This window comes from Diabrotica virgifera, chromosome 2 (assembly GCF_917563875.1).
Source record: "Diabrotica virgifera virgifera chromosome 2, PGI_DIABVI_V3a".
Lineage (NCBI taxonomy): Eukaryota > Metazoa > Arthropoda > Insecta > Coleoptera > Chrysomelidae > Diabrotica > Diabrotica virgifera.
The window spans coordinates 97,795,783-97,808,369 of NC_065444.1; positions in this window are offsets into that span (position 1 = coordinate 97,795,783).

Genomic DNA, 12,587 nt, shown 5'->3' on the forward strand with positions numbered 1-12,587 from the left:
ATCAATGTGGGTACCATAATATAATGCTCATAGAAATCAGATACTTTAGGTTGAGATTTAAATATAAATTCTTTATTAGTTAGGAAACATTGATACTATTTTCCTACTAAGTTATAGAACAGTCTTCAGAAGAAGATTACCTTAACAGTGTTGTTCAAGCTAATCTCTTCTTCTGTTTGTCTTTAGCTTAGCTCAATCTTTAGTATGGTTAGAAATTTTAGTCTGATTTTTTTTTTGTCATCTGATAATGCAGGTACCTACATACATTGCTTGATTTCATCTTTGGCTTTGTTGTTGATGACTTTTAATTTATTACTTATTAATTTAATTATTATGTAGTACTTTATGTATGAGTTTAACTTTTTTTTTGGTATTAGGCATGGTGCATTGTAATTATTATTATGAGTCAATGTTATTAATTGCTAATCCTGTCAGTAGGATTATACAATTAATCAGAACTTCACTTGTATTTTTGTTTAGTTTTTGCACACCTAACCCCTTAAGTTAGAAGGGTTGTTGAATTATTATATATTTATATACTTATTTGGACAGGTAAGCTCATACAAGTAGGTACTCTTGTTTAATATGGATATTATTATGGAACTGTATGTTATGCACTACTTATCTCAGGTTATGTGTTATATTATTTGGAATATTTGATTACTTACTAATTTTTTTTTTGATCATATTTATATCTTATTATTGAATTTGCCATATTGGAAAGATGTGGTTTTTAATTTGTTATTGGGTTACTCTATTAACATTATTTGTCTCCAATATCTTAAACACTTTATAATAATTTATATCCTTCTATCCTACACAGTATGATTCTGGAATTAGTTTGGAATTTTTGATGTAAGTATGTATGAATTCTTGAGTCTTTCATATTTCTTCTTAGAAACTACTTAGTCTGTTGATGCTCAAAGTTGGTGAATACGTGGGTTCGAAATTCAGCAACTGATCACTGCTGTCCGGTTTCGTAATCTATGTCCTCATGGCAGAGTAGGCAGATGTCTTTTCATCATTACATTTCCTAAACATTTTTCTGTAATCAGTTTACTTATTTCAGTTTTTTTACAATTTAATAGGGAAGTATTTAGTTCATATTAGGCCTTTTGCTTCATAGTATGTTTGTACTTTGAGTTGATGAGTAAACATGGATAAATATCTTGCGCACTTGTTTATAAATCAATGCTTAGGCCATCCCTATACATAGTAGGTTCGTTAAGTCAGTATTTGGAGTGTTTAGACAGATGAGTTGTTCATTTGAATATATTCCCACTTCTTTTCGTAGGCATTAGTTTTGTTATTCAGATTCTGGAATATTTCCTGAATAATTCTATGTACGTATGTGAGAACGCATGAATTTGCAGTTTTATTTAAAATTGTGCTCGTTCTCGTCAATTTTTTTTTCCCTATCACTTATCATATTTTTTTTTTTTCTTCCTATTATTTATCATAGTGCCATAGACCTTGTAAGTTCACTATTCATTCTGTTTTCTTTCTTACTTATTCTTATATTAGTAACTTATCTGTGTCTGGTTATTCTCATACATCTGTTGTAGCAACATGCTATAGTTCGCGAATACCAGCATGAATTAAGTTATGTATTTTCTAGAATACTTTAGTCAATACACTTTAGGTATTTATCTTACCTTTGATTTAGTTTGGTTACATCTCTGTTACTTAGTCTGTTAGTAATTTTTTTCTGACTTATTTTGGATTACTTAGTTCAGATAGGTTCATATTACCGGATGAGGGTGTATGTAGACCTAATTTATTTATTTTGTTCAGTATTAGTTACCATTGGATCCAATAATTTAGTTTATTTAGTATTAGTAAGAATTGGTCCATAAATTTGCCTGATCGTTCTTCTTTGGATATACTTCTATATAAATCTGGTGTCCATTGATAGTCCGATCCTGGATAAGTGTCCGATTCTTCATTTATTTTGTGTATTTAGTTGGATAGGTTCGTATTACCGGAGGTGGGTGTACGTAGACCTGATCTGTTATGTGGTTTAGTATTGGTGTGAATTGGTCCATAAATTTGCCTGGTCGTTCTTCTTTGGATATGCCTTTTATGAATCTGGTGTCCACTGATAGTTCGACTTTGGATTAAGTGTCCGATTCCACATTTATTTTGGTTATTGAGTTTTGGATTCCTTTGGTATGTTTATTATTGGTATTATTTGACATTAGTGAGAATTGTTCCATAAATCTTCCTGATTGTTCTTCTCTGGATATACTATTATGAATCTGGTGTCCATTGTTAGTTCAGTTTTGGATAAAGTGTCAATTCTTTACCTATTTTAGTTACTGATTTTTTTTATTCACTTTGGTACATTTACTTTTGATATGGTTCGAATTGGCTCACACCTTTTCCTGGTTGTTCCGTTCTTGGATATACCCTTTATAAATCTGATGTCCATGGATAGTTCAATTTTGGTTTTAGTGCCCAATTCGACACTCAGTTATTATTATGAACTTAAGTACAATATTTAGTTTTGTTTTGACTTTTGAGCAATATATGTTAATATTTGGTAGCAGAGAGTAACATAGTAACATTTTAGTATGAGTTTGAGTCATGTATTGATTTATTTTTCCTTGACCATTAGTTTATATTTAGAAGTAATCTTGCGAATCAACGTGGATTGTTAGACTATTGTAAATTTAGTTGTTAATATTTTGAAGTTTAAAAAAAAAAAATTTTTTTTGGTTAAAAATTTTTTTTTCCCCGAGTAGGAGGGGATTGTAACGGTCCACCCGTTATATTATCATTTTTAGCGCTGTAATTATTTTTAAAAAAATAATTATTTTCTCTTGACCTCCCATTTCAATTCTTTAATTTATCGTAAAGGACTTCTCATGTGACGTCACACTGTACGGAACATAGTTGTTGAACCGTTCCTTGTCGTTTAATTCGTGTTCCGTGAGAGTTTGACGTTTTCCTCGCTGACTGTGGGAGGAATGAGAGGCACTTGGCCGGTGGCTGCGAGGTTGACAGGTTGGTGTTGGTGGTTAGTACCGTAAATGGCGGTTAATTTTTTTCGAAATTAATTTTTATTTCAACTAAGTTTGGAAGTATAGTAAAAAGTTACCACCACTTGTTTCCTGGAGTACGGGTTTCCTGGAGTAAGGATGGGAGTACCATCAGTGGAAGAGGAATAAAAAATTAACCGGTAAATCGTTTTTTCTACTAATGTTTTTTAGTTAACCTTGAATATATGAAATAGTTGGTTCATTGTTAAATGTTCTTAGCCAGTCCCTTAGGTGAAGGATGTAGATTATTTCGATCTTTATATTATCTTTATATCGATCTTTATATTAATGGGGTTTTTGGTTTTACATAACCAAACATTTTTGAAGTCCTCAAATTAATATTGGAAATAATTACCATTTCTCTGTACGTTTTAAACCGATTGAACATCCAATATATCTATAAATTTTCATTTCCAATATATCTATAAATTGTCATGTAACTATCTTTGTCTGGTTCAATACCATTTCATTAAGGTATATAAAATGTATGTAGATGGCTATTACTATCTTAATCTCATGTTATTTCAGATAAGTCATATTTTATATTCCTATTTCAAATGCAATGCCATTATTTGTTCATGTTTTCAAACTCAAAATAGTTCAAGGTTACCTGAGATTAGTTTTTGTTCCATTTTTAATGGTTGTTTTTTTATGTTATTGCTTCTAAAAAGTTTTCCTCGATTATTTCTTCTTCTCTTTACTTTTGTTTACCGGTTTATATGAGAAATCAAACGAAGTATATGTTTTTAGCCATTTGGAAGAAAACTAACCCTCATGTGATGTCGTACCCACCTTGACTACCTAGGGAAGCCACCTTGACCTTATTGCAGCTACCGCCAAGTCAAACTGGGAGTATGTTTTGGGAACAAGCTTTTTGGGGGACATTCCAGCTCCTTTTCGTCCTGCCACCTGGGCCTACGGGGGGGCATGGAGGTGCATCATAGTGATGCTCATTTTCTAGGATGCAACCGCAACCTCGTTTGGGAACATTTAGTGAGGAGTTTTAGTAACTATTGGTTTTTTTTTTATATTTCAGACTATCTGTAAAATACACTATGTTTTTTTTCCAGATTTAGGTTACCTCTGTTTTTTTTTGACATATGTATTTGTATATTAGATTATTTGGTTCCCAAACTTTGTATCTATGGTAACTTCTTGTGCACAGGAATAAGCCTAGAGAAAATTAGGTTTTTAATACTTTATTATTGCTTTGATATTGGTTTATGTAATTCAGGTAAATTTATTTTGTAACATTACATGCTTGTTTCCCAAATATTGTATTTATTCTCTTTATTTCGTTTGTTCGGTTACTTCGTCGTTACTTTATTTCATTGCATTTGCTCGGTTAATTTAGGTCATTTTGTCGGTATTTTTCTTAACTTCACTTCTATAACGTTTATTCATTTGTATATTTAATTTTGCTTTATTCAGTATTGTATTTTCTCTTAGTGAGGCTTGGGCCTATTTATTTGTATTATTTTCATCTTCGTCGGTTTCCTTTAGTTGTACGTAGCAGGCGTACTATAACCATTTGGTAGAAGACTTATGTAATTTTGTACCCTATATGTTAGTAAGAGGTACTTATATTTAAGTTTGTAACAGATAACATTATTGTTGTTATCTTTAAAATATATATATCTTCTTGTATAACTTATGTCATTTTAGAGTCACAGCATAATATGAACTTGCTTAACTCAGAGATTGTTAAAAATCTGGTAGTTATTTTTAATAAATATGTTTATTTATTTTGTATATCATTTATTTTTATTATTCCTTTATGTTCATTATTACAGGTTTGATATATTTAATATCTGACAGCAGTATAAGATACCTGGGAAAATGATCGAAGATCATTTTCATGGCGCCCATGATTAGTTAGTTTTATTTATTTTGTTCGTTTTTAGTCATTATTCATCTCCTTCCTTTTCAGTACCTTATTCTTATTTTATTATTTCATCTTCTAGTCATCATTACTATCTATATAGAGCTACTGTTCTTCGACAGGCATGCAAACGAGCCGTATCCATCCTTGAGTGTCAAGTGGTTTTCTTGCATCTCTTGCTAGCCAACTCTATTCAGTTTGCCTCTGTCTCTTCCCACTTCTACTTCTATCCCTTCTAATTCCCCTTTCTTCAGTACTACTGCACTTTAGTAGTATTTTTTATTTTTTTTCCTACTACGGCTTCACCGCTGAAGCCCCTTCATTTTTATTTTCATAAGAGGCCCCAACTAGTTACCTTAGTCTTTTCTTTTCTTCTTTTTTTTCCTTACTTCTGTTGGAGTATATCTTTCTTTTTACTTTCACTCCAACAGAAGTTTTCTTATTTTTGTTACAATTAATGTCACTGAATGTATTTTTTCGTAGCAACGAAGGGCATCTGACGTAATATACTTAACGACGGGAGATTATCAAAAATGATCGATTTAATTCAGATTTCTGTAGCTTTCTATTGGTCAGAATCTCCTATGAATGAAATAATTCATCTGAGCCATCTTTAAAGTTAATGATGACATTGTCAAGTAAAGTTTACATATCCATACCAGTGAGAATTTTACTACACGTAATTTGCCGTGTACAGACAGAAAAACTAGGGATGGCCGTAAAATATCTGCGAATTATGTACCGATGGCCTTAACAATAATCTATTTTTTCAAATAGTCCAACAACTTTCAATAGTCCAACAACTATATTACACAAAAATATAATAAATTAATTATAAAATAAACACTACTTCCCTATGGATCAACAACGAATTCTTAAACTAATACACTACTGCACTGAAGAGATATCGATATGTACGAATAATAACAGAACAGATAAGAGAATCGTGATATTACCTGTTACCCTTAGAAATTCTGACGCAGGTTTGTCAAAATGACAGTGACTTATGTTGACTTATCAGTTATTTAGTTATAATATGTTTGATTTCTTGTTAGAGATAAAAAATTTTAGTTTATAGTTCTAATATGACACAAAATCTAGGCATGGGATAAAAAAGTTTATTTGAAGAAAGTGTATTTTTTTCTTCTTCTTAATGGCGGTACAGGCTCGTTTTTTAATATTGTATTTAATTATAGAGTAATTTCCACATACTAACATTTCTGAAATTAGACTCTTACCTCCATTCTTCTTTAGTATATTACGAATATGTGTGCCAAATATCTCAACAAAATATTAAAAATTAAAGCCGCAATCTTGGACCGCGTTTTCCGTTTTGATGACGTGGTACCGTAGCCTCTCAATATTGTTAAATGCGTTATGTCGTTTTTTAAAGCAGGTTATTGGAAAAAAACATTTGATAATCTATAATGAAAAAAAAACTGTTAAAAGTGTTTATCAAAAAATGTCGATTATTTAACTCAAATTTGTATATGTATCGAATGAAAAATTTCTTCGAAAAATGTTCAAAGGGTTATATGTTATAAGAAATATATAAATTTCAACAATAAATGCATTTCATTAGATATTTCCAAACATTCCATTTTTCGAACGAAAAATTTCTTCGAAAAATGTTCAGAGTTATATGTTATAAGAAATATATAAATTTAAACAATAAATGCATTTCATTAGATATTTCCAAACCTTTCATTTTCTCCTGTCCATTGCCACAGTTCTTCAATTTGTTATCCCCATTATTTCATATTGTTGTACACAAATAAAACATGGAATCAATTAAAGCTTGTGACGATAATATAATTTTATCGTCTAGAGTACTCCAATGAATTAAGTAAATCCTGTTTTTATACCGTCTCGGACGATATAAAAGACGGAACGAAAAGCCTAGTTGAAGCCTAGTTCTTGGAGCCTTGATCGAAGAATAATAAACAACAACGAGGAATAAGAGGTGAGTTATCCTGACCATTTTCCCCCGTCGTTTTGGTGCTCTGAACGAATTTCGACGGTTTTCCTTTTACCTATCCTATACGAGCGGTGATCGTAATTCCTTACATGTCTTTCCCCCTGGCGAGTTGAACGAGATGTCCTCTCCTTATACGCCCATTTCATATTAATAAAGGTAATTCCTAATCCACGCGATCGTCAATGTTTCATTTTACTCATACTTGAGTACTAAGGGTGCAGAATTCTGTTGGAATTTTTATCTAGATGAACGGGCAGGTGATGAGTGTATATCGTAGGCTCTCCCATGTCCGCTATTTATCGGCCTGTGTCTTTATACATTTGTAAAAAGCTCAGGCACCAAATAGTTACCAAGGAGTGTGGTTCGCGATCAGTTTTATCGAACAGTTTGCTGCTGTTCGAATTTCTATTGTTGCTAATTATGGATAATGACGAATTAGTTGCTTGTGCTGCATTTCTCTATATTAAAATGGTTTCTGATAAACAAAAGAAAAAGCTATAGCTTTATGGAGGATCTCATTTATTGAAATATTTACAAATGGATAATAAGTGGCTATTTAACAATTTTAACCGTACCTATAAGTGTATCAGATTTTGAAGAATTAATAAACAGCATTGGGTTTTTTGTAATATCTCCGTCATCTCTCTGATGACGTCTTTTTCCGATTTTTCTTTTTATGTTCGGAATTTCTCGGACCATTCTATTTTCGATAAATAATAACAATACCAAATAACGATAAACGACAATAAAAACAGCACGTTGAAATAATTATATTAAAATCTTCAATCAAACTAAAGTAAATAATGAACTTAACATATTTTTGGTTTAAGCGAATTCCAAGATATCCAGATCGTTTTGTTTACTAACTGTTTATGCGAACCCATTATGAACTTTCGTCCACACCGCTGTTCGTGAACTTGGTTTGTACGAGGCTTAAAATTACTCAGAAATAGCTCCGATGTAAAAGGTCTTGCTAGGCAAGAGATATGCCATGCAAGACGGGCTTGCATAGCCTAGATTCCTATTCTGTGGCCTAAATGTGAAGCTACTTTCAGACGAAAAATTAAAGCTTGTCCTATTTTTAAATTTTGATGCAAGTTGTCAAAATTCATTTTGCCAATACAGTAGAACAAGTCGGATTAATCGGCACCGCGGCCGATCCGGGTTAGCCGGAGAATATAATAAAAATTAATAAAATACGGTGTCGTTACAGATAAACTCCATTATAATTGCAAAAAACATGAAATACATATGCACAGTAAATCTAAATTACGTAAAGTTGTATAAAAAATTAAGTCAGTTTCGGTTGCATTAGGTTCAGCTGCATTATTACGTTTTTATTGTTGAAATGTTTGTGTGATGGAAATCGGTCCGGATTAGCCGGACTTCCGGGTTATCGGGGTTCCACTGTATAACAAAATTTATAGTTTAGAATTAAACTTAACCCTATTGTGTAAGATGTGTTGATTCTTAAGTTCAATGGAAGAAAAATGATATATTCGTAAAATATTTAATAGTTAATAAATCTATACTGTACAATTGCCTGGCCTAAAGCTAGACAAAAGACAAATCCACTGTGAGTTTATAGGTAGAGGGGATACTACTTAAAAGTTCATGAGCGCCAGTAGTGACAAGTCAGTGAACTTCGGTTGGAAATTTTACATAAATGTCAAAGTGAATAATTTAAAACATTGAAATTAAAAACATTGAGGGCCGGTACTTTATGTCGCGATTAAACCCCGGTTAGCTAACCGAGGTTTAATCGGTACAGAAAATACGGGCCCTAAGAATAACAGACTTGAGGTTTGTTCCAACACAACGAGAACCGTCATGTAACGATCGCCTTACTATAAAATAATACGTTCCATTTGTTCTGTGTCTGATTATCGTGCGTTCCATGGGTTATTTTGTTAACTGCGCAGGACGGTGATCGTTAAATGGACGGTTTCTCGTTGTGTTGGAACAAACGTTTTCATAAATGCACTTCTAGTTATTACCTATAATTATAATCATAATTATAATAATTGCATTTATGAAGTCTGTTATTTTTAGGGCCCGTATTTTCTGTGCCAATTAAACCTCGGTCAGCTAACCGGTGTTTAATCGGGACATAAAGTACCGGCCCTTATAGGAAACATATTAGTTAGTCAAAGCTATGGCATATATTTTTACTTTAAATATACTTTCGTTTTAAATCCTAAAATTTGGTTTTTTAACATTCTATAATATACTTATAGCGCCATTTACACGATAATTATGAAAGCATCGGAAGTAGGAAAGAAGGAAATTAGACAATATAACGTCAAAATGATCAGTACAATCTTAAAAAAATAATAATGAATCATAAATCCTGTACTTACCGATATTAACCATGGATTACAATCTAAATACTTCTTTGCGTTGTAAATATTACACGATATGAATTAAATAAATTTCCAACCGAAGTTTCACAAGTAATCCGCTAGTTGGCGATACCAGCGAATATTCAAATGCGCTGGCGAATGCACCCGTATGCAAGCCAATAGAAGAAAGGAAGAAGAATAACGTGTTATTCGCAAAATTAAATTCCGACAGAGGGCGCTCAAAATTTCAAAGATGGACGATAACTGTAGGAAAACAATTCATTTTGTCATTTGACCTCATAGTTCATAGTCCTAAAACGTTAAATTTTAAAATAATTTACTCGAGTGTTTTGCCAAAGTAACCACTAAAGGCCGCGTCCCACCATCAAATAATTTGAGCAAACTGAAAGTGAGTTAGTGACGTCACATCCTGAGTGTTCATTGTGGGTAATATTGAAAATATTTTAATTTTAAATAAAGTACAAACAAGTTAGACAACTCAATACAAAAATTTGATCAAACTAGACTGATAGTGAGAGCACAGATTTTTAGAATTTCAAAAAAACTGCAATTGTGACGTCACTTTGACGTACTTCTGGCTTCCGGAGTTTGCTCAAACTGTTTGATCAAATTATTTGATGGTGGGACGCGGTCTTAAGACATCTTATAGGTTAACGACGACTCAAAAATAACTACTAATTTGTTTTTACCTTTTTTTCATAAAAAAATCTGGCCCCCCGATAATCACACAGCGTTTTAAAAATTATTAATCTATCTTAGATTTTTTAATTTTGTTTTTAATTTAGTTAATAGGTACACTACAATTTATTTTACTCCAACAAATAACAATTTTTAATTAAATAAAAACTGGAAACTGATTAGGTGGATTTATCTTAATTGTGTTCTGGAAATTATGAGGTGGTCGGAATATTTTGCATAACGATGTACATTCTATGTACAGAATATACACTACATTTTATTTATTTATTTAATTTTGCATTCGCTTAAAGAATAAAAAAATACATACTACGTTTAATACAAACGTTAAATTAACAAAATGTGTGATTTGGCATTGGTTAGTTTACGTCATTACGTATAGGAATGAATACTGAGGAACACTGCAATAGTTTTTTTTAAGTCGAAATCATTGTTAATTTATTAATTACAACCATTACAACATAAACTGACCGCAAATATGTAATATGTACACAAATTAATGACAAAGTCAGTTTTCCTATATTAGTATTATTAGTATCTTATAATACTATTGTGCGCAGCAGAAGTTAAATAAAGTTCAGGATCTTGAATTTAAAATGTATTTTAAGAATTTATAAACGTAGCAATCTGATTCTCGAAGCGTGAACATGTACCGTCATTAAAAGCGCTAGAGAACTTCCTTATCGTAAAACTACCTAATTAACTAGTAATTATCTTATCAGCATCAAAAAATTGTTAAAGTGAAAAGTAACAAAAACCAAGTGATTAGTGAAACAAACAAAAGAAATATGTTCCCTTCGGGGAACTTATTAGGATTTGATAATAATGGCCAACCAATTTATCAACAAATGAATACTATACAGGATGTCCCAACAATAAATAACCAGAACCAGTCAAACCAAACAGCAGTAAAACCGCAAGTACCATTTTTGTATTTTAATCAAACACCATCTAACCAGATAACAAATCAAATGTCATGCTCAAACCAAATACCTATTCCAACCCAAATAGCTATACCAAACCAAGTACAATTTCCTAGTCAATCAACTGCACAAAATATTCAAAACACTCAAAACCCTATTCAGTCACAATACACAACATTATCCACAAACCCTCAATGCTCACTCTCATCAACACAAAACACCAATAACTACACAGATAGCGATAGCGACATAGAACTTAACGAAACAGAAAACCAAAATAAACATCCTTGGCAAGAAGTTGCCAATAAGAGAAAAAGGATGAAAAGACAAACAACTTCAGAAAAGTCCAACCAAATCCAAACACAAAACAGATTTGATTCCCTCTCAAAAGAAAATCTAGATGAACAAACAGACAATTTATCAAATACACAAAACACAAATATCACCAAAAAAGATCCCTCACCGCCACCAATCTATATTTATGGAGTTACTGACTATAGTGCTATGATAGCAAACCTTTCAACTGCAACTGCGGCAGAAACCTATTACACCAAAACCATTTCAAATAATACAGTAAAAATTAACCCTACAAACTCAGACACCTACAGGACACTCATACAGCACCTTAGAAAAGAAAACATTGTACATCACACTTACCAACCGAAACAAGAGAGGGCCTATAGAGTTGTCATAAGAGGATTACACCATTCAATACCCACAGCAGATATCTCGCATGAATTAAATAATAAGGGTTTTAAAGTTCGCAACATAATTAATGTTAGACATAGAGTTACCAAAGAACCATTGCCCTTATTCTTTGTCGATATAGAGCCAAACGAAAACAACAAAAACATATTTAACCTACAAGTCCTACGAAACTGCATAATAACAGTAGAACCACCTAGAATAAAAAATACAATAGTTCAATGCACAAGGTGTCAAAAATACGGGCATTCAAAAAGTTACTGCCTAAGGCCATTCGCCTGTGTTAAATGCGGAGGATCACATGACACAAAAACCTGCAAAAAAGCACGCGACACACCAGCAACATGTGCCTTATGTAATGGCAATCATCCAGCAAACTATAAAGGATGTGCTATATATAAAGACCTAGTCAATTCGAAAAACAAAAATATAACAAGCAGCATTCCTATACCTAGAGTTGCAAGCCTAAATAATAATAACACTAATGCTCACCACATACACCAATCACATGTAACATATGCTCAAGTTGCAGCAACTAATACTTCTTCACAAGACAACAACAATAATTCAGACCTTTCAAATAAACTTACAGAGTTCCTCAACGAATTTAAAAATATGTTTGCACAATTGATAAACCAAAACAGCATGATACTAAGCATGCTTACAACAGTGATAAATAGAACGTCGTAATGGCTAACTCACTTAGAATAGCAGAGTGGAACGCAAATGGTCTAACAAACCATGTGCAAGAAATTATACTATTTCTAAAATTAAACAAAATAGACATCCTACTTATATCCGAGAGTCACACAACTGAGAGGTCTTTTATAAAAATTCCACACTACTCTGTCTATTACGCAAACCATCCAGATGGAACAGCCCATGCTGGTTCAGTTGTAATAATTCGTACAGCTATAAAACACTACGAACTTGCTCCATATATCACCAACAAAATTCAGAGTACTATCATAAAAGTACCTGCGCTCACCTTTCCACTAA